A 22,165-nucleotide genomic window follows, 5' to 3' on the forward strand; every position below is an offset into this window, starting at 1 on the left:
GCACTCTTATCATGTATTTGTCTGTTGTCCTCCGCCCCAGTCTGCTTCAATTGTTCTACTTGCTGTTCGAGTGCGTTAATCGCTTGACTGTTGTCCGCTACTGTGTTGCTAACGGACGCGGGACAATGCGTTTCCGCATCCTGGACCCTCGAGAGTACCTGCTGGCGTTCCCTTTGGCATTCTTCTCTCAGCACTTGGAAATTCCTACAGGGTATTTCAAAAATGACCGGTATATTTGAAACGGCAATAAAAACTAAACGAGCAGCGATAGAAATACACCGTTTGTTGCAATATGCTTGGGACAACAGTACATTTTCAGGCAGACAAACTTTCGAAATTACAGTAGTTACAATTTTCAACAACAGATGGCGCTGCGGTCTGGGAAACTCTATAGTACGATATTTTCCACATATCCACCATGCGTAGCAATAATATGGCGTAGTCTCTGAATGAAATTACCCGAAACCTTCGACAACGTGGTTAGCGGAATGGCTTCACATGCAGATGAGATGTACTGCTTCAGCTGTTCAATTGTTTCTGGATTCTGGCGGTACACCTGGTCTTTCAAGTGTCCCCACAGAAAGACGTCACAGGGGTTCATGTCTGGCGAATAGGGAGGCCAATCCACGCCGCCTCCTGTATGTTTCGGATAGCCCAAAGCAATCAAACGATCATCGAAATTTTCATTCAGGAAATTAAAGACGTCGGCCGTGCGATGTGGCCAGGCACCATCTTGCATAAACCACGAGGTGTTCGCAGTGTCGTCTAAGGCAGTTTGTACCGCCACAAATTCACGAAGACTGTCCAGATAGCGTGATGCAGTAATCGTTTCGGATCTGAAAAATGGGCCAATGATTCCTTTGGAAGAAATGGCGGCCCAGACCAGTACTTTTTGAGGATGCAGGGACGATGGGACTGCAACATGGGGCTTTTCGGTTCCCCATATGCGCTAGTTCTGTTTATTGACGAAGCTGTCCAGGTAAAAATAAGCTTCGTCAGTAAACCAAATACTGCCCACATGCATATCGCCGTCATCAATCCTGTGCACTATATCGTTAGCGAATGTCTCTCGTGCAGCAATGGTAGCGGCGCTGAGGGGTTGCCGCGTTTGAATTTTGTGTGGATAGAGGTGTAAACTCTGGCGCGTGAGATGATACGTGGACGTTGGCGTCATTTGGACCGCAGCTGCAACACGGCGAACGGAAACCCGAGGCCGCTGTTGGATCACCTGCTGCACTAGCTGTGCGTTGCCCTCTTTGGTTGCCGTACACAGTCGCCCTACCTTTCCAGCACATTCATCCGTCACATTCCCAGTCCGTTGAAATTTTTCAAACAGATCCTTTATTGTATTGCTTTTCGGTCCTTTGGTTACATTAAACCTCCGTTGAAAACTTTGTCTTGTTGCAACAACACTGTGTTCTAGGCGGTGGAATTCCAACATCAGAAAAATCCTCTGTTCTAAGGAATAAACCATGTTGTCTACAGCACACTTGCACGTTGTGAACAGCACGTGCTTACAGCAGAAAGACAACATACAGAATGGCGCACCCACAGACTGCGTTGTCTTCTATATCTTTCACATCATTTGCAGCGCCATCTGTTGTTGAAAATTGTAACTACTGTAATTTCGAAAGTTTGTCCGCCTGAAAATGTACTGTTGTCCCAAGCATATTGCAACAAACGGTGTATTTCTATCGCTGCTCGTTTAGTTTTTATTGCCGTTTCAAATATACCTGTCATTTTTGAAACACCCTGTAAGTAGCTGTTGTTCGCTCTCTTTCGATTCCGCATCGCGACTCCACTTGCCCTGTTCTAAGGCTTGCAGACGATCATCGATTTGTTCAAATGTACGGCCTAATTCTTTCATAATATCACTTTTTATTTCACTTGCCAGATTGTTTATTCTTTGTGAGATATCATCGGACACTCTCTGCATCGACTTGTCGACTTTATTTGTCTGCTGAATTAGTTTTTCGTCTATTTGTTCGCCTAGCTCGCGGATCGATTTTTCAGATTTCTGCATCATTTGTTCACCTAGCCCGCGGATCGATTTTTCAGATTTCTGCGTCATTTGTTCGCCTAGCTCGCGGATCGATTTTTCAGATTTCTGCGTCATTTGTTCACCTAGCTCTCGGATCGATTTATCAGATTTTTGCGTCATTTGATCGCCTAGCTCTCGGATCGATTTTTCAGATTTCTGCGTCATTTGATCGCCTAGCTCTCGGATCGATTTTTCAGATCTCTCTGCATTTTCTTTGTTTTGTTGCAATAAGGCTTTCATGAGTTCTGCCAAATCAATTTGGTTATTTGGAGGCAAATTAATTTCTGGCTCTGATGTGAGCCCGTTCGTCCTGTTTTTCATTTCCTCTGAAGTATTCCCCAATGCATTTTCGGAACCGTCCGACGCGTTAATATTCGAAATCAAATTATCCCATTGGTCCATGTTGCTTAAGTTGTTGGACCGCCTACTTTTAGCTTGGTTATGTGTCTGCATTCGTTCAATTTATACCCGGTACGCGACACACTAACCAAAATAAATGTATCCCCCAAAATTTACGACAGTCACAAGAAAGGTACCCAATCTAGTACGCACTTTTTTACACACAAAACAAATTTATATCTTTGATCGAAGTCAGCGCAATTTACAAGCGAGAAAAAAAACACATACATATAAAACACACAAATATAGAAAACAAAACAAGACAAACAACACAGCGCCACTCAACAATGCGGTGAATCTTTTGAAAGTCTGCTCAGTAACAACGCGGAAGTTGATTGAGCGCTGCAGGGAAAAAAAAAATTAAGATTATACACTCCTGGAAATTGAAATAAGAACACCGTGAATTCATTGTCCCAGGAAGGGGAAACTTTATTGACACATTCCTGGGGTCAGATACATCACATGATCACACTGACAGAACCACAGGCACATAGACACAGGCAACAGAGCATGCACAATGTCGGCACTAGTACAGTGTATATCCACCTTTCGCAGCAATGCAGGCTGCTATTCTCCCATGGAGACGATCATAGAGATGCTGGATGTAGTCCTGTGGAACGGCTTGCCATGCCATTTCCACCTGGCGCCTCAGTTGGACCAGCGTTCGTGCTGGACGTGCAGACCGCGTGAGACGACGCTTCATCCAGTCCCAAACATGCTCAATGGGGAACAGATCCGGAGATCTTGCTGGCCAGGGTAGTTGACTTACACCTTCTAGAGCACGTTGGGTGGCACGGGATACATGCGGACGTGCATTGTCCTGTTGGAACAGCAAGTTCCCTTGCCGGTCTAGGAATGGTAGAACGATGGGTTCGATGACGGTTTGGATGTACCGTGCACTATTCAGTGTCCCCTCGACGATCACCAGTGGTGTACGGCCAGTGTAGGAGATCGCTCCCCACACCATGATGCCGGGTGTTGACCCTGTGTGCCTCGGTCGTATGCAGTCCTGATTGTGGCGCTCACCTGCACGGCGCCAAACACGCATACGACCATCATTGGCACCAAGGCAGAAGCGACTCTCATCGCTGAAGACGACACGTCTCCATTCGTCCCTCCATTCACGCCTGTCGCGACACCACTGGAGGCGGGCTGCACGATGTTGGGGCGTGAGCGGAAGACGGCCTAACGGTGTGCGGGACCGTAGCCCAGCTTCATGGAGACGGTTGCGAATGGTGCTCGCCGATACCCCAGGAGCAACAGTGTCCCTAATTTGCTGGGAAGTGGCGGTGCGGTCCCCTACGGCACTGCGTACGATCCTACGGTCTTGGCGTGCATCCGTGCGTCGCTGCGGTCCGGTCCCAGGTCGATGGGCACGTGCACCTTCCGCCGACCACTGGCGACAACATCGATGTACTGTGGAGACCTCACGCCCCACGTGTTGAGCAATTCGGCGGTACGTCCACCCGGCCTCCCGCATGCCCACTATACGCCCTCGCTCAAAGTCCGTCAACTGCACATACGGTTCACGTCCACGCTGTCGCGGCATGCTACCAGTGTTAAAGACTGCGATGGAGCTCCGTATGCCACGGCAAACTGGCTGACACTGACGGCAGTGCACAAATGCTGCGCAGCTAGCGCCATTCGACGGCCAACACCGCGGTTCCTGGTGTGTCCGCTGTGCCGTGCGTGTGATCATTGCTTGTACAGCCCTCTCGCAGTGTCCGGAGCAAGTATGGTGGGTCTGACACACCGGTGTCAATGTGTTCTTTTTTCCATTTCCAGGAGTGTACAACGCTCGCAATCTAACGTTTCAGAGATTCCAGAGTCTAGCGGAATCACAGAACAGGGTCGCCATGTGTAATGTTGTTACTTTAATTTGCTATGAAAGCGGTGCTGATAGACAATAAAAGCGGTTTAAAAGCTGTGAGCTGTCTGGGGAAGTTGAACTTGCATAACTGCACAACTGTTTCACCAGGTATCCAGTCTAGCTTACCAAATTCCCAACCAGACTAACATTAATTATAATCTTTTAATAGTCATATGATAACCTGTGATTATATATATATATATATATATAAAAGAGAATTTAAATAAAAAGAAATAAATCAGTTTATATTTCGAAACTTATTTTAAAATTGATCATTGAAATTTCAGTATATTAAACTTGATTCATAACTAAACTGGTGCCTTATTTAGGATTGTGAAAATGTGAGATTGTAATCTAATGGAACACATCAAGTATGGAGCCAAGATTGGGAGACTGCATACAACACTGCATTCATAAAATAACACACGAAGAACGTTGAAACATATGCAAGAGGAAATTAACCACTACCAACCGATTCAATTTTCACCCAAAGAAGTTACGTTCGTAGCACAATCCTGTCCGTCATGTAATTACCACACACTGGTATACTAAATTCATACTAACTCTCTGTGAAATCTTCCCAAAAAGAATAGCTGGGGGCTACTTTGTTGATTACACCACATGCTTCACGTGGTCAACTTGGTTTACACAAAGAGTGTAACTCCACAATAATTTTGATAGTTAAAATAAATTACATCGAAACGCAATTTACTAAAGAAAAACCTCGAACTGGTTACTATCGTCTTACTATTAACCTGATGGGTCAAACAGTTGTATAAGCACGTCGTACTGGTCTCACAAAGTACACCCCACGTGGGTTGAACATAAAGAAAAGTTGCTATATTGAAAAATATTGTCAAGACGAGACGTTATAATCTCACGCACATTCGCATTTAAGATTGATGATCTTAGTTAGAGTTACTGATCAACACGTGGTTCCACTTTACTCACAAAGTAGTGTCAAAGCAACTACCGGAATATATTCTGAACTTCACACTCGAATTACACTGCGTTGCAAATTTAGATAACATTAGATATTTTAGAGCTAAACCTGAAATAAAGGTGATTAAATTTTCAGTTAGGCTGAACTTAAGAAATCCATTGTCCTGCGTACTTAGAGACACGCGCTTAGCCGGAGATCTTACCACTTCAGACGCTCGCTGCGAACAGATTGACCTGGGCTCCTACCAAGGGTGCTACCGTATACCAAACGGAAGTGACCAGAGAGCCAGCTTCCTATACCAACATGACAAGGGACGGACAGGACCATACTAAGAATAGAAACATCTCTGCTTTTAGAAAGCGTAGCTACCTGTTCCGACGTTGGTTCTACTGTTCTCTAGCAGACAGGCTTGTCTGCTACCCTCAAGCATGCAACTAGAAATACATTTGCTCATTCATCCTCTCACACAGAAGGGAAGGGGAATGACAGTATCATATCATATACAGTATATAAAAGAAAGCGGATGTAGGTCCGTATGAGACTGTGTGACATGAATTACATATGGACTGTGTTTTAAAGTGTAGTAGTGTGACAGATCGTTCTTGTTTATGTGTAAAAGTAACACGTTCCACTACTCAGTCTCCTCCCAGATAGTCAGAAACGTCACAGTAAATTTAGAAGAGGAATTTATGCCGTAAATGACAACAGATTTATGAAATTAACATGAAAGGAATCCAACAGAGACCTTTCAATCGCTTTATTTCTATTCTGATTGCGCAAGGAATAACGTCATGAAACACACATCATATGTAATTACAGAGTTAAAAATCTTTCGATCGCGAAGCAAGCACTGCTCACCGTCGCCTGTCCACTGGACTGCACAGAACACCACCATACACACTGCCAGGAGTCGGGGTGCACCAGCGCCCCCCCCCCCCCCCCCCACCCTAAGCAATGGCGTGGCCATCAGCTGCCGAGCCACATGTAGATGTCCATTCAAATCCCATAAGAATGAGGTGGCGGCATCCCTTTGATACTTTATACTTGACACCTGAGAAAGTCCCATCGAAACATGTTTTTACCTATCCACTGTGGCTGATGCATAGCCCTTGTACCTGCAGTCCAGCGAGATGTTTGCGTAGCGGCTCAACATCGCAGTTGCAGCTAAAAGTTTTTCAGTGTGATACTGACGTCCCATGTCTACGTAAATGACAGCTAAGTCTCCCTCTGGTTGTGCTGTAGAAATCTTTTGCAATGCTCCCCAGAATAGCACAGGATGCATTCTTCCTAGCGATCCTAACAGGACAGCCCGTCCATTACATATCAGTCCCTTCCCAGAGTCGTAGTGTCGCAGAAATAGTTAACAGTCGCTTTTGTTGTTGTAGGACTTTTCGTGATGTCTCAGTTTGTCTACATGGAAATTCTTGTCCTAACAGGACCGGTTTACGAAAATAGCCTGGAATAACACCGATTCCATTCTTCCTGATGTTCCTAAAGAGACATGACGAGTTCCCCTCCAGGAAATTGTGACGTTGTGCTTTCAACACACGTCTCAGAAAAAGTAAAGGTTGTCACCACTAAAAGCCTTTATCGTGTCTGTGCACACTTATGAGAAAACCATTAATCATGAAAGCACTCTTGTTGTTTGGAAAGAGAGCACTGTCGAAGCACAGACGGGAAATCAGAACAATTACGCAAACATATTCGAAGCACTGTCCTACAGAAAAGAAAAAAAATGGTTCAAATGGCTCTGAGCACTGTGCGACTTAACTTCTGAGATCATCAGTCACCTAGAACTTAGAACTACTTAAACCTAACTAACCTAAGGACATCACACACATCCATGCCCGAGGCAGGATTCGAACCTGTGACCGTAGCGGGCGCTCGGCTCCAGACTGTAGCGCCTAGAACCGCACGGCCACTCCGGCCGGCTACAGAAAAGAAAAGTGGCCGAAATTTTCGGTGCCCTACAGCTGCTAGTCTGGAGAATCCTGCCGGAGATGGATGATCTGCTTCAACTTGTCTTTGAACACTTGCTTTCTCAGAACTTTCTGTAGATATCTTGCCTCCATCTTGTTCGAACCAGTCTGTAGAGGCTCTTATTCCCCAGCACAAAGGATGTCTTGTGAATGAATGGAACATTCTGATTGGCTCATACTGAATTTACCGTCAAATTATTGATGCTGCCGGAGTGGGAGCACTCTCCTCCATTTGTCTTTGCAGGCGAGACTTTAAGTGGCAGAACTATTTTGTACAGTTCGCCATATTGCACTGACAGTTAAACACTGCAAAAACAGCATACAGATTACCAAATACGGAAAGACATTTCCTCAAGTACACTGCTCTGCCACTGTCGAGGAAGGCTTGAGTATGTCGAGGAAAGCTTTAGTGTTTCAGCATGAGGCCGATAACCAACCGGGCTATGTGTCACTACATACCTTATCATTGCAGTAAACACACAATTCGTATCCCGCGCCATGCAAAATCATCACTTCTGCATCCTGTATATAGCTGTCGACCATCAGACACTTGTACATATATGACGAAGACAGACAGCATAAGCACATGGACCGTATATAGTCCTCGCAGCACTAGATATTTCCTGCGCCAGCTTGGTAGGTCATCCATTGCAGCCGACGGTCACAAGTCATCTGCCCCCACACACACACTGGCCCGATGCATGACCAGAACGCCCTGAGCGGACCGAGGTCACTCTTCAGACTGTTGTACAGAGTCTGCGTCGGTTCCCCTCGGCACGTTACTGTTTCTGGCCCCGACCTCCCTGCTTCCTTGCTTTCTACACTCATCTTCAGGCTCTGGGAATACAAAAACATACGTATTTTCACATGATTTACCAGAATATCATACCATTTACGCAATACTTCTCGATATCAAGCACATAGTAGCATGCTACCGATCACATGCACAGTATAATTCCAAAGATGGAAATTACTTCTCTAGAAACCCGAAACTTTAGAGAGGTGTGGCGTGCTGTACCTAAAAACTTGTCTGTGAAGATCTTTACGTGAAAACTCGAAAAAAATAGTGGAAACTGATATTTCCACTCACTAATACCGATGTCGGTGATATAATAGATTCCAAAATCATCCTTATAAAGTCAAGTAATGTGCTTCTCATGTCTAGAGAACCAGCAAACATGTCTTCCACCCGTCTATCATATGCTAGATGCACACACGCTCGATGCTGTCTCAACCAAATAAAGGCGGGAAATGTGCAGAAGTAGTCAACCGGACAATTTACATGGGAGGGAATAGTGGTCCAGCGCAAACAGACGTCCATATTGAATTTTCAAAAATTTCAACGGAGAACAAACGCGATCACAAATGCTCTCTAACACATAGTGAGTATTAGTTCAGTATTCAGCCGTCTAGAGGGCGACACGGTTAAGTCAGCTACATTCCTCCACCCCAACCGGTCTTTCCATTCAGATGGCTCCTGCCGTTACCTGGAAACGTGAATTATTCCCTCCATAGGCCACCGCCGCCACGCACTCCTCGCACACCAGACAGAATTGTCCTAAGAATCTGGCTACAGACATTTTATCACTGTACTTACAGTTAAATATTATGATCGCGGTCTCAATTGGACAACATTCCACAATGAACAAAGTATCGGAAATACCTCTGATGGTGGCTGTGGCTCTGGAAACAGAAATATCTGTACCATTCTTACGTCTTGACATTCTTTTCCAAGTTAAAAAAATCTTTCTTTTTCTTTGTGGCTATCACAGAATTCCACGTCAAATCCATACCTTCCTTACGAATGGACATAGTCATTTTCTTTGTACATGTCGGAACACACGCACACATACTTTACAAGCGTGATATTCAAAACGAACCTATCACTTATCCCCTACCACTAAGTATAATCCTTCACCAGTAACTGATTGCTGGCGATACGAAACAATACTGAACGACAATCAGCGATGGTTGGGCACGTCTCATAAGTTCTTCTTGTGAGTGGTACCACAGTGTCTTAGAAAGAGAAACGTAACTGTCTTACAAGCTGCCAGATGTTAAAAACATGATCGGAACGACTATGTTACTATCACAATAGGCCTTGGTTCCACAGGTGCTCAGAAGTATCGCTAACAATATCCAAGTTAAAAACTATATAAGCCTTATAAATCGAGCTATGGCATTACTAATATTAACAGAACGATAGTGTTTGCGGTTACACGTCACCAACGTCGTAAGCTCATAATAAAATCACCGAATTTGGAAAGTGATTCGGATAAGGAGCACGGTATAAAGCCGATATTTGCAACTCCCTCATGCTGCTGCGAGATATTTGTCCAGTATTGGTAATGCATTCTTTCTCGATGCCACGTCAGAGGTTTTGTGATATATCTACTGGGTTACAGGGGATGGTTGATTGAAAATGATCACAAACAGTAGATGATGTGCTGATTGAGGCCGTAAGAAATGTATACAGGCTTTTGAGATCCCTAGTGCTATGCTTTCTGGTAGAAATGCTTCTGCGATCTGGAATCAATTCAACCACATACTTGCGTTGGATACTAAGGAGAAGTCTTTTGATGATTTCAGTCAATGGCACTATCATATCTTGAAACGAGTCACCTTTTTCGAACTTATCTGCTACAGTAAAATTCCAACGTGGATTTATATAGTCCATATGCATCTTGCAACTGCGCCGCCATCCCTGCAGTTTTTCACATGTGATCGTTCCAATTTAAGTCGAAACTGAGCAGCAGTTGGAGAACGCTATATCTACCACATTCCGTAGCCCGTGTAGAAATAGGCTAAGCTGAGTTAGTGCGACAGGACCATGTTTTGACCATTCGATAGAAATGGGAACATGTTATTACAGCTCCGAAAACTGTGTTCGATGTTTAAGGTCCGCTCCAAATAAAGCCTGCTCCTGCAACATAAGATAGTATAAAGACAGTACGAACAGTTAAAATGGTTCAAATGGCTCTGAGCACTATGTGACTCAACATCTTAGGTCATAAGTCCCCTAGAACTTAGAACTACTTAAACCTAACTAAACCTAAGGATATCACACACACCCATGCCCGAGGCAGGATTCGAACCTGCGACCGCAGCAGTCCCGCGGTTCCGGACTGCAGCGCCAGAACCGCACGGCCACCGCGTCCGACTACGAACAGTTATGGTGCTACTTCTTATTGGGAAAATTAGGAAGACTCGCCACCATACAAGTACCACAGTCTGTAGCAGATGTGCATCCCTCAGCATCTATCACGCCAATATCCTATCATCGTTGTTCTATACCATCCAACAGAGAAAAATTACGAACTATAAAAGCTCCGCTAACTTCATCCGCTAGAGAACTCGATAAGATTTTTATCGTATGTCTCTCTCTCTCTCTCTTCCGATATATATCGAAAACAAAAACCGTCTGCGTGGCGGCATCGAGCACATGCAGCAATCCTATTAATGATTTATCGGAGCAGGCGGCTAGTGATTGAAGTCGATTGCACAGGACAGTGTAAAGTGTCAACGCCCCTACAGTAGGAGGAGGATGACTGAATCCCACAGACTATACAGTCAGATACAAGAGAGGTTCCCTGCATCGTTGACTGAAACGTTGTTATTTTTCTGCTGCAACATGCTTTGTACACTGCCATACATTTTGTTTTTCCGCCAGCAGTTCGAGGTTTGTATCAGGTTCTAAACTGATCCATTGCCTTTCACAGAAAGCTAGACGTCGCACCGAGTTGCTGCTACTGCCACAAGACACACACACACCACACACACACACACACACACACACACACACACACACACACAAACGCTGGATTATTTTCAGTAAAACACAGTCACAACATAAGGAAACTGGCAGAGTTTTGCGGCGTTGTGGAGTGTTTCCAAACTGCTGTCTGACGGTGATTTATGTACTCTACATTTAAACTCATCTGTCACAGTGTTGAGATGGCTGATGGCTCTGTGTTCCGTTTCGATTGATTCCTCATATTGCAGTCATATACATGATCACTGTTTTGGTGCTAGCCATCTCCAGAAGGTGTTGCCCTCCACCAACACTCTTTCTCCATCTCAAACGAGCGATATCAGTCACTCATTATGTGGTAATCAACAGCGTACCAGCGGATAGATGGGATGAAAAAGACACCGTCGATGTACTGTAATAATAAGCTTCACAGTTCCTAGTGCGAACAATTTTAGCAATTTTCCAATAATTTCAACATCGAACAATGATGTGGCAAGTGCTTCCCAATTTCTCATCGCTAAACCACCCCTCATCTACTGTGCGAGTACCATTGCAAATGTAGATAGACGACTACGTAGTACATCCATTCGTTGTTAATTCTCGAACATATATATCATCAAAATATACCAGACAGTGATTTACATATTTCTAGCACCTCGTGCATAGTGGATAATTTACGACCTTTCTCTATGCGGATGTGAGTCACAGGACATTCTCGTATTCTTAGGAAAGCGTTCGACACTGGAAGATCCCCTCACACTGTTTTTCACCAACCATTACTGATATAATCTGCAGCTGACCAGAAGCAGAAGGCTACATTCCACGGCTCGTGAATGAATGGAGCTTGCTCAGTTTGCACCCATCCAAATGCACAAGGTTTTTCCAGATGCACGCATGTTGGGGAGGTTAGCACCCCTTATCGGTGTATAGTAGTAGATTTGAAAGTGTTGTCATGTGATAGCAGGCAGTTAAGAAAAACAGGGAATGGGTGCTTTCTATGTATGTTGGAGCTCCAGACGGATGGACTTCGAAGCATTTTACATAAACCAACTACGCTATCAATTCTAAAGTATTGCTCTAGTGTCTGGGATCAGTACTAGTAAGGTATTGGCAATAGAGAATATAAACACACGCACTCCTAAGGCTGCACTGTTCTGCTCCTAAAACAGGGCTATAATGTCAGATCACTTCAGTTTCTGACCTATTGGTTGTGAGTTGTGTGGAATGCAACACTGTTAATATTCCAATGTAAGAAATATATTTATAGAGCATGACATGTGTGGTGTCACCGCCAGACACCACACTTGCTAGGTGGTAGTTTTAAATCGGTCGCGGTCCATTAGTACACGTCGGACCCGCGTGTCGCCACTGTGTGATCGCAGACCGAGCGCCACCACAAGGCAGGTCTCGAGATACGGACTAGCACTCGCCCCAGTTGTACGGACGACGTAGCTAGCGATGCACACTGACGAAGCCTCGCTCATTTGCAGAGCAGACAGTTAGAATAGCCTTCAGCTGAGTCCATGGCTACGACCTAGCAAGGCGCCATTAGTAACATTGCATGTATCTAAAGAGTCTCACTTGTATCGCCACAATCTCCAGATGTACCAAAAGGATGGATTAAAGTTAAGTATTCCAGAAGCTACGTACTTTTCTTTATAGCATTCATTACGTATCCTGTTTCAGACCTCACGCACCCTGCTTTGACTTAGCGCGTGCCTTTCGGCTTCCGCTCATTGTGTCTAGGCTGTCTTGTCTAGACACAACAACATGTATCCTTCTTGTAGATTTCTCTACGGTAAACAGTGGTAATAATCTGTAAAATGAAAAAACTACCTCCTTAAAACATCGATTCTGTGTGATACGTGCACAATATAGCTTTCCAGAGCTGTATAGCGCCTACCGTTCACATCCGATCACGGTTCAGAAATTATACTATGCCTGCGTCAGTCCTATATAAAATGATCGTTAGTAACGGTGAATACGTCTTACAAGGAAACAGATAAACGCACAGCAGCAGCGTTTCATATGTGACATTGTACGTCATGCCGCCAGTATCTCCGTAAAGAGGACATCTGTCAAGCAGATGTATGTATATACACCTCTCGCTAACTTATAATCATCTAAGTTTTGAAAATGAAGTCTCGATTTTGTACCCAAGATGCAACAGGGGAATGGAGTACATTGCATAAATCTTCGTCTGTTTAGAGGAATGTGTCGAAACAGGATGGTCACGTTTCATCACGTATGAGACGGAAGTTCTCCGATGAATGGAGGGGGGGGGGGGGGTTGCTGTTAACGACCGCAAGTAGGCAGTGCTCTAAGTCAAACACAGAACACGTGGTTGTATCGAGTCGAACGCAGGCTATGTTACACAATTGATGCATCCTGACAGAACATCGTAAAAAAATGGTCAAATGACCTGCAGCAATATTTCCCTCTCTGTCCAGAGTGAATCATCAGTATGTTATCAAATCGTACCTCATTGCAACTCCATCTCAACCAACCACTCCATCCACTCTCTGTCGTCCTTTAACGCAGATGTAAGTAAGTTTAGAGGCAGCCCTCTTAGCTAGCCGTGCGGTGTAACACACTGCTTTCCCAGCGGGAAGGCGTGCCGGTCCCCGGCACGAGTCCGCCCGGCGGAATACTGTCGAGGCCCGGTGTGCCGGCCAGCCTGTGGATGGTTTTTAAGGCGATTTTCCAGCTGCCTCGGCGAATGCGGGTTGGTTCCCCTTAGCCCGCCTCAGTTACACCATTCGGCGATTGCTGTGCAAAGACTGTCTCCACATACGCGTACACCATAATTACTCTACCACACTAACATTGAGGTTACACTTGTCTGGAATGAGACGTACCTGCAGGGAGGGGGTGGGGGGTGGGGGGAGGGGTGCACTGGGGGCCGAACAGCACAATAACTCTGGGTTCTATGTGGGGCGGCTGTGGGGTGAGTGGACTGCTGTAGCCTTTTGTGGGGTTGTGTACCACTGAGGGCTACGGTGGGGACGAAGTCTCTCCGACGTTTCTAGGTCCACAGTTGAATACATACATACATACACAAGTTTAAAGGCAGATGGTTCTCTGTTTTTCCAGGAAAGCATCAAAGACATCAGCCAACTCATGTGTATCACTATTACCTCAATAGACATACAGTAGAATGCTGTTTCGACGAAAAAAAATGACTGTTTCCATGGTTCCCAGCGCTTCCACGTCAACGTTTTCCTCTTGCTGTCACATACTTATTCCTACATACAACAATTGTTCTACGCCAACTAGAAGACATGCAAGTACTCCCTCAATTTCCCGGCATTTCGGTGTATTTTTCCTCAATTTATATGTATTTTCCATCATTTTTCATAACTTCATCGATTTTGAGTAACTTCTATCCATGCGATCATGACATCACTTCTCGTTCCGTGTTCTGAAATTGCTTGTAATTGTAGTGCATCTGCCAACACCTAGTGTAAATGCATTAGTTTTCTGGTCGAGCCGCGTAGTATGGCACTGCTCTCGAATGCAACCAATCAACTTCACCCACATATTCTACAGTTGCAGAGCATTTACTCTGTTTTCTGTATGTCTGTGTTTGTGAATGTGCATGTGCGTAATTATTCCATACACTGCCTTTAAACCCTCAAAGAAACAGATGCCCGCATCCATTCCACAACGAAGCAGGGTTGGCTTTGGGGAGGTCATCGGACCCATCGAATTAGGGAAGGATGGGGAAGGAAGTCGGCCGTGCCCTTTCAAAGGAACCACACCCACATTTGCCTGAAGCGATTTAAGGAAATCACAGAAAAGCTAAATCAGGATGGCTGGGTGGGGGTTTTAACCGTCGTCCTCCCGGACGGGAAATGGTTGGAGAAGATTGAGCCCTTGGATTTCTGGGTCGTCATCCTGACTTAAGTTTCAGAAAACCAGAAGCTACATGCGGGGCGCGTGCTATGGGATTAAATGAATTTTCAGTACCACAGTTGTTTGATTTATTGACTTTTTGACTTATCGACAAACAAACAACATAACTGGAGGATGAATTTACAACTGTTTCGAGACCGGTATAGCTGTCGTATCGAAACACCACTCAAAAATTATTCCAAATGAGAGACAACGTCAGGGTGGAATGCTGACTTCTACAGAACGTGGAAGTACAGTTACAGCTAAAATTTGTTGTTCAACTGTCGGAAGGTTAATGCCTCCGATGTTGATCTATCGTAGGAAAAGGAAACAGCAAGAATTCGAATCTAGTTTGCCACGAGGAGGTTGGGCTGAAGCTCATGAATCTGGACGGATGACAAGCGAAATATTCTTATACTGGTTTCACAAATTCATCAACTTTTCTAATGCAAAGATAGAAAATCCTGTTCTGCTGCTCCCTGATGGGCATGCCTCTCATACGAAAAACTATGAGGTGATCGAACTTACTCAGAGTAATGGTGTTATTTTAATGTACTTTCCGCTACGTTGCTCGCATAAACTTCAGACCCTGGGTGTAGCATTTATGAAACCCTTGAGCTTTTATTATAAAGAGAAAGTGAGAAGGTTGTTAAGACCGAACCCAGTGAAGGCTGTGACTATGTGGCAAATATCATCCTCGTTTGGGCCACCTTTTATGTATGCTGCGAACATGAACTGCAATGAAAGTATTCGCGAAAAATTTAGCCGACAAATTTCAACGTCTTCTCAGACGAAGACTTTCTACCAGCTGCGAGACTGATATTCCCACAGAGGCAACAGCCACCATTACTGAAAATCCTTCAGTAAATTGTTCAGCAAATCCAGTCACTAATGCTTCTATTGACTCCTCAAACCCACCACCTGGATTGGTGAAAAGTAATTGCAGTTTCAGATTACTAACTACTAATCTGGAACTTAAATCTCAGTGTCCTTTCATGCCTGATACTCCAAATGCAGCCATCAATAACTCCACAGGGCCAATCTTTCCGACTTCTAGTCCGGAAAATGTTACACCAATATCCAGATTACACCAGGGCAGAAACGAGTGACGAGAAGAGATGTAAAACAGGTATTCTCAAATCGTCTCCTTTAAGAATCGGTCAAAAAATGCCTGGAAGCCAAAGAGATTAGAGCAAAGATCAGGCTGCTAGCTCAAGAAGAGAAGAAGAAAATTAAAGGGAAACGAAAAGGTCTTCATTCAAAGAATAGGAAGCCAAAAGAAAAAGAAACTGACTCTCCAGAAAATGAAATATCGGAAGACAACGAAGGTGCGGCATGTATATAAATTGCAAGGAATTACACCCCACTTCAACTGAATGTTGGTCTGCATGTCAGAAGTGCAAACAATGGGCTCGTAACTCGTGTGCTGCACTAGATAGTGAGGACGATGAAGCCCAGCTAATATGTAATATGTGTCATGGAATAAATTTTTGAAAAATGGGCGGAACGGACTTGAAGCTGATTTGTTTTTCCAGCACTATTAGTCGTACGATATCAGCGGTACACAGCAATAAGGATAGGCCTTCTAATGAAGGGTTGGCTGATATGCACGTCGTCTATAGGTTCGCTGAATGCAGTAGAGGAGCGGTATAACAGCAGTAGGCTGATTTGTTCCCACGGTGACAACAAATGGATCACGGTACTTCTCCATCTGTGTGACGGTTGTTGCGTTAGTCTGGTTCTGCGTTGTGTGTTCTTTGAGTGCACAATACGTGTTTCCTTAGTATTCCGAAGGTATTTTCACATAAAATTAGGTAACTGGGACAACAAATCAAATAAATCATGATTAGAAAATAAAAGTCATGATCATATAATTACTCTGTAACCAGTGACGAAAATATCGAAAATAAACAATTTTTTCAGCCTTCAGTTGCAAGGTAATTTTTACTCGTTTACCTAGGTTTCGATTCCAGTCACGGAATCTTCTTTAGAACCTATAAATTAAACCAGATACGGACATATATTACTCACTGAAATGCATCAACAGTCTAATGATTGAATAATAAAGAAATCGTGATGCTTACAAAAAATTAAATTATTTTGAGAGCCAAACACTGGCCATGTCACAGATTAAAAATTAAACAATAAAGACGCATAATCATAAGAGTATGACTGTCAAGATTAAAACCATCAAGGTGAACGTAGACGGAGCTACGCCGGCCAGAAATAAGGACCACATGTGAACGGCAGGGAAACTAGGCGTGGCGAGCAGTTTCGCGGCGAGGCTCGGCCGCGGCCAAGCGCATGCGCGAGTGCAAGCGCAAGGGCATGCGCGAAAGACAAACTGTCTCAAAATTATTTAGAGCAACTATACATATAAACAAAATGTGACCGAAAGCCGTCCTACAAATGGACAAACCTATCTATTGGTATGGCAAAATTAAACAATTTACCTGAGAACGAACTACAAAGCCAAGGTATAATTTTTTTTTAACATTTAAATATTATAGTAAGAGGGCGAAGCCCCGCTACTAAATTAAAAAATTAGTGTCGAAACCATGCGTGCTAAGCATAAAATGTCTTTAACATAAAAACGCCTTAGCAACTATGTGTCATTAACAAGCATATTACGAAATACAAAGACACATATGTACAATCGCACTATAATAAAGGGACAAAGCAGATAGGGAAACAGCATCGGCCATTCGAAGCGGACTGTGGGTCAACTCCACCGGAGTAAAGGTTGAAATCCTTCGAAATAAATTCTATTTTTTAGTTGCAACTGATCATTAAGTAAGTTGTCTCTATCAATAATAAGATGTTTAAAAATTTGCAATTCTTCGAGGGTGTCTAGCCTACATCCCTTGACTTCATTATGCAAAAGCTCTGCGTCTTTTAGAGGCTTGGGAGCATGCGCCTTTTGGACCAGATGTTCAGCAAATGTAGATCCTCGTGTTCCATCATCGCTTTTGTTTATATGTATAGTTGCTCTAAATAATTTTGAGACAGTTTGTCTCTCGCGCCTGCGCTTGCGCTTGCGCTCGCGCATGTGCTTGGCCGCGGCCGAGCCTCGCCGCGAAACTGCTCGCCACGCCTAGTTTCCCTGCCGTTCACATGTGGTCCTTATTTCTGGCCGGCGTAGCTCCGTCTACGTTCACCTTGATGGTTTTAATCTTGACAGTCATAATCTTATGATTATGCGTCTTTATTGTTTTAATTTTTAATCTGTGACATGGCCAGTGTTTGGCTCTCAAAATAATTTAATTTTTTGTAAGCATCACGATTTCTTTATTATTCAATCATTAGACTGTTGATGCATTTCAGTGAGTAATATATGTCCGTATGTGGTTTAGTTTATAGGTTCTGAAGAAGATTCCATTACTGGAATCGAAACCTTGGTAAACGAGTAAAAATTACCTTGCAACTGAAGGCTGAAAAAATTGTTTATTTTCTATACATATACGGTTGCTGACGCGCTCCATTATGTTAAAGATTTGTAGACGAAAATATCCCTTGGCAGCTTCCAAAATTTTGTAGGTGGAACTTACGTTCACACTGTATAGCTTGTTTACAGTCTTGTCATCTTCTCTTGTTTCCCGGCGGAGGTTCAAGTCCTCCCTCGGTCATGAGTGTGTGTGTTTGTCCTTAGGATAATTTATGTTAAGTAGTGTGTAAGCTTAGGGACTGATGACCTTAGCAGTTAAGTCCCATAAGATTTCACACACATTTTTGAACTTCTTTGTTACAGGATAACTCTCATGGATATTGCCTAGATATTCAGGCGTCAAGAAATGAAGATCTAAGAACGTATTTGTAGCAACTATTTGAAATATATTTTATCTGTAATTTATGTGCCTATATGCTATTTATACTGTCAACCGCGAAACAAAATTAAAATTTTAGTACAAGTTACATTGTGTGTTATGGACTGTTGGATAAAAGTGCCGATTAGTGGTTATGCTCCCGGGTGTTTAGCCGATTTTTTTCTATGATATGCACAATATTTCGACGACCGACCCAATCGGTGCATATCAGCCAACCCTTCATTAGAAGGCCTAACCGTATTGCTATGTAGTTATGCGTACCGGGTGCCTGGACTCCAGATAGCCAGGTTGGCTAAAAGTCCGGAAGCTCACTATTAATCAGTCACGCCAATAAAAAGTGATAATTCACGCTGTTATCTCCGTATATGACTTTCTGGTAAGTAAATACAACGATGTTACCATCCCGGCGGCGCATTAATTGTCTTGTCATGTAGTACGTACTGTATCTTCTTCTTCTTCTTTCTAGCCTTTTCCCACGTCTCCACGGGCGCGGGCACGGGCATGTTGTTTCGGTTCTGAGAATGGTAGTGATAGTGGCTCGCCTGATGTCGCCACCGCTTCCCCCCACGACGGGGTTTGTTTACCTCATGTGTCTACGTCAAGCGTTATCTCACGCTGGAGTCCGACAGGCGTTTCTAGATGTCTGCGCAGCTTGTATCTGAGGCAAGACGTGTCTACCAGCTCGGTATTTACCGTACAGCTCCCTAACTATGTGACAGGCTTCCAACTACTGTATGTCACACTTAATGGTTTTTGATATACAGAGCGCTGTAGCGTTTGTGGTGGTCAAGTTAAAGTTTCGGAAAAACTCCGACATCTGTTGGGAACAGATGGAACAGATAGTCTCCTCTCACTTCATTATACCCATTGTCCTGATAAACCTTGTAAGATTGTATGTTCTTCTCAATAAAGTCAGCTACAAAATGTGAACTTTGGCAATTTGAATTGTTTTTTCATTCAGGTTTTGTGGCTGTTTATTTGAAAATTTAAAAATTACGTACCCAACAATCTGATAATAGCTTTTTCTAAAAAAAAAAATTGCTCTGAACGCTATAGGACTTAACATCTGAGGTCATCAGTTCCCTAGAACTTAGAACTACTTAAACCTAACTAACCTAAGGACATCACACACATCCATGCTCGAGGCAGGATTCGAACCTGCGACCGCAGCGGTCGCGCGGTTCCAGACTGAAGCGCCTAGAACCGCACGGCCACTGCGGCCAGCAGCTTTTTTTCCCTTTTTTTTACAATTTTTCCAGTTCTACGACATTTAGGCGACGTATTTTCGTGTTCACTGTTACAGAAATGGCTTCTGGTGTGGTAGCGAGTAGAAGAATGGCTGCTGGTCAGCCACATGAATATTATTGACCGGACTTGCTGAGTAAAATCTCGGATGCCGGAAAGAATGAAGGCATTACATCTCGTCAGGCTACTAAAATATATGTGATGCACCGACGAGATAGGTGAAACACCGGCATCACCCATTACCAATTCTAGGCGTCGCCCAATCCTCCAGGTGTTATTTTTTTAGTATTGTGGTTAAAATTGGTCATTTATAGCAAGTAGAAAGTGTAGATTCCAATAAAGGTACTGCAACAATCTGACACATCCACTATGGGTGAGTTATTAACGTAAGATGAGGAGTGTCACATAGGTGGGCGAACTGCGCTCCCAACAATGTGACGCACAAAATAGATAATTCCCATGCCCTCCTACAACAGCCATATTTTTTTAAAAGAATGAATTCGAAAGAAGCTAGAACACTAAGAGAGTTTTGTTAAAATAAACGCAAAGTGTCACGAAGGTGCGGTATTCTACGGTCGTGGCCGGCACATGGGGGCCTCGCAGTTAAACCGCCATGACCGGCGCGCATCCACATGTCCCGGCAAAGGGTCCTTTAAGACGTTCAGCTATCCTGGCGTTATACATCGTGGTCCATTGATCGTGACCGGGCCAAGTATCTGACGAAACAAGCGTAAAAACGAAAAAACTGCAAAGAACAAAACTTGTCTAGCTTGAAGGGGGAATCCAGATGGCGCTGTGGTTGGTCCGCTAGATGGCGCTGCCGTAGGTCAAACGGATGTCAACTGCGTTTTTTAAAATAGGAACCATAATTTTATTACATATTCGTGTAGTACGTAAAGAAATATGAATGTTTTAGATGGAACACTTTTTTCGCTTTTGTGATAGATGGCGCTCTAATAGTCACAAACAAATATGGTTCTCAATTTTAGACGAACAGTTGGTATCAGGTAGGTTTTTTAAATTAAAATACAGACCGTAGGTACGTTTGAACATTTTATTTCGGTTGTTCCAATGTGATACATGTACCTTTGTGAACTTAACATTTCTGACAACGCATGCTGTTACAGCGTGATTACCAGTAAATACCACATTAATGCAATAAATGCTCAAAATGATGTCCGTCAACCTCAATGCATTTGGCAATACGTGTAACGACATTCCTCTCAACAGTGAGTAGTCCACCTTCCGTAATGTTCGCACATGCATTGACAATGCGCTGACGCATGTTGTCAGGCGTTGTCGGTGGATCACGATGGCAAATATCCTTCACCTTTCCCCATAGAAAGAAATCCGGGGACGTCAGATCCGGTGAACGTGCGGGCCATGGTATGGTGCTTCGACGACCAATCCATCTGTCATGAAATATTCTATTCAATACCACCTCAACCGCACGCGAGCTATGTGCCGGACATCAATCATGTTCGAAGTACATCGCCATTCTGTAGTGCAGTGAAACATCTTGTAGTAACATCGGTAGAACATTACGTAGGAAATCATCATACACTGCACCATTTAGATTACCATCGATAAAATGGAAGCCAATTATCCTTCCTCCCATAATGCCGCACCATACATTATCCCGCCAAGGTCGCTGATGTTCCACTTGTCGCAGCCATCGTGGATTTTCCGTTGCCCAATAGTGCATATTATGCCGGTTTACGTTACCGCTGTTGGTGAATGACGCTTCGTCACTAAATAGAATGAGTGCAAAAAATCTGTCATCGTCCCGTAATTTCTCTTCTGCCCAGTGGCAGGACTGTACACGACGTTCAAAGTCGTCGCCATGCAATTCCTGGTGCATAGAAATATGGTACGGGTGCAATCGATGTTGATGTATCATTCTCAACAGCGACGTTTTTGAGATTCCCGACTCTCGCGGAATTTGTCTGCTACTGATGCGCGGATCAGCCGCGACAGCAGCTAAAACACTTTCTTGGGTATCATCATTTGTTGCAGGTCGTGGTTCACGTTTCACATGTGGATGAACACTTCCTGTTTCCTTAAATAACGTAACTATCCGGCGAACGGTCCGGACACTTGGATGATGTCGTCCAGGATACCGAGCAGCATACATAGCACACGCCCGTTGGGCATTTTGATCACAATAGCCATACATCAATACGATATCGACCTTTTCCACAATTGGTAAACGGTCAATT

Source organism: Schistocerca serialis, chromosome 1 (genome assembly GCF_023864345.2).
Source record: "Schistocerca serialis cubense isolate TAMUIC-IGC-003099 chromosome 1, iqSchSeri2.2, whole genome shotgun sequence".
Lineage (NCBI taxonomy): Eukaryota > Metazoa > Arthropoda > Insecta > Orthoptera > Acrididae > Schistocerca > Schistocerca serialis.